The sequence below is a fragment of the Cetorhinus maximus genome, unplaced genomic scaffold, assembly GCF_964194155.1.
Source record: "Cetorhinus maximus unplaced genomic scaffold, sCetMax3.hap1.1 HAP1_SCAFFOLD_3614, whole genome shotgun sequence".
NCBI classification, from domain to species: Eukaryota; Metazoa; Chordata; class Chondrichthyes; order Lamniformes; family Cetorhinidae; genus Cetorhinus; species Cetorhinus maximus.
Window position 1 is genome coordinate 11,759 of NW_027599521.1, and position 2,220 is coordinate 13,978.

A 2,220-nucleotide genomic window follows, 5' to 3' on the forward strand; every position below is an offset into this window, starting at 1 on the left:
GGTTACTGAGTGACAGTGTGAGGGAGCGGGATTAACATCAGTAGAGATACAGTCAGTAACACAGGGCGCTGGGGGGTGAGGGGTTACTGAGTGACAGTGTGAGGGAGCTGGATTAACATCAGTAGAGATACAGTCAGTAACACAGGGCGCTGGGGGGAGAGGGGTTACTGAGTGACAGTGTGAGGGAGCTGCATTAACATCAGTAGAGATACAGTCAGTAACACAGGGCGCTGGGGGGAGAGGGGTTACTGAGTGACAGTGTGAGGGGTCTGGATTAACATCAGTAGAGATACAGTCAGTAACACAGGGCACTGGGGGAGTGGGGTTACTGAGTGATAGTGTGAGGGAGCTGGATTAACATTTGTAGAGATACTGTCAGTAACACAGGGCGCTGGGGGGAGTGGGGTAACTGAGTGACAGTGTGAGGGAGATGTAACACATTATTGAATTCGCTGGCACTTACTCTGTGACGCTCCTGCTCCCTCAACCTGAGGATTCTGATCTGATAGAATAGTTCGATATAAATCTTGCGCATCATAGACCAAGACGCCTGTCAAAATGAATCCAAATAGCTGGAAAGAAAAACAGCAATGATTAATAATCTATCCAAACCCGTGCTGTACCTGTCCTGGGAGTGTTTGATGGGGACGGTGTAGAGGGAGCTTTACTCTGTATCTAACCCCGTGCTGTACCTGTCCTGGGAGTGTTTGATGGGGACAGTGTAGAGGGAGATTTACTCTGTATCTAACCCCGTGCTGTACCTGTCCTGGGAGTGTTTAATGGGGACAGTGTAGAGGGAGATTTACTCTGTATCTAACCCCGTGCTGTACCTGTCCTGGGAGTGTTTGATGGGGACAGTGTAGAGGGATCTTTACTCTGTATCTAACCCCGTGCTGTACCTGTCCTGGGAGTGTTTGATGGGGACGGTGTAGAGGGAGATTTACTCTGTATCTAACCCCGTGCTGTAGCTGTCCTGGGAGTGTTTGATGGGGACGGTGTAGAGAGAGCTTTACTCTGTATCTAACCCCGTGCTGTACCTGTCCTGGGAGTGTTTGATGGGGACAGTGTAGAGGGAGCTTTACTCTGTATCTAACCCCGTGCTGTACCTGTCCTGGGAGTGTTTGATGGGGACAATGCACAGGTAGGTTTACTCTGTTCCTGAGCTGGGATGAGACAGATTGTAGGGGAGATTGTCACGTTAACTCACGGCTGCTGAGGCTGAACCTCCATCCTTGCTCTTGGCTGCTGTCGTGATCGAGAGAATGAGAAAAATCACAGCTGAAGAAGCAGCTCGGAGGAAATCCTGAAATTAGACGAGACGGCAAATCCGGGAATTAATGCAGCTCCCTCACACTATCACTCAGTAACCCCTCTCCCCCCAGCACCCTGTGTTACTGACTGTATCTCTACTGATGTTAATCCAGCTCCCTCACACTGTCACTCAGTAACCCCTCTCCCCCCAGCGCCCTGTGTTACTGACTGTATCTCTACTGATGTTAATCCAGCTCCCTCACACTGTCACTCAGTAACCCCTCTCCCCCCAGCGCCCTGTGTTACTGACTGTATCTCTACTGATGTTAATCCAGCTCCCTCACACTGTCACTCAGTAACCCCTCTCCCCCCAGCGCCCTGTGTTACTGACTGTATCTCTACTGATGTTAACCCAGCTCCCTCACACTGTCACTCAGTAACCCCTCTCCCCCCAGCGCCCTGTGTTACTGACTGTATCTCTCCTGGTGTCAATGCAGCTCTGTACTCACTATACAGGGCCAGTTGATCCCGGTCAGCTTGTCCTGGTAGTTGGCCATGTAGACGACGAGGAAGGTGAGGGTTATTACGATGAAGATTAGCGGGCCCGTCATGAACGCTGTCACGGAGATCGCGTAGCATATAAACATCAAGAGTAAGAGCAGCTGCAAGAGAGTGAATAACATTAGCCTGGGAATAGAGTCCTGCAGTCAGCATCGCGGTGAAGCAGTCCGGGAAGAGCGTCCTGCAGTCAGCATCGCGGTAAAGCAGTCCGAGAAGAGCGTCCTGCAGTCAGCATCGCGGTGAAGCTGTCTGGGAAGAACGTCCCGCAGTCAGCATTGCGCTGAAGCAGTCCGGGAAGAGCGTCCTGCAGTCAGCATGGCGGTGAAGCAGTCCGGGAAGAGCGTCCTGCAGTCAGCATCACGGTGAAGCAGCCTGGGAAGAGCGTCCTGCAGTCAGCATCGCGGTGAA

General features: G+C 51.9%; 1 long non-coding RNA gene across 1 annotated transcript; it reads right to left on the reverse strand.

Moving 5' to 3' along the window:
• Positions 1-467: 467 nt before the first annotated feature.
• On the reverse strand, positions 468-1,923 carry LOC144678115 (uncharacterized). Its single transcript, XR_013575952.1, has 3 exons — positions 1,761-1,923; positions 1,208-1,303; positions 468-572 (listed from the first exon to the last, which is right to left on the reverse strand). It is a non-coding gene; the product is annotated as an uncharacterized LOC144678115 (long non-coding RNA).
• Positions 1,924-2,220: the final 297 nt, after the last annotated feature.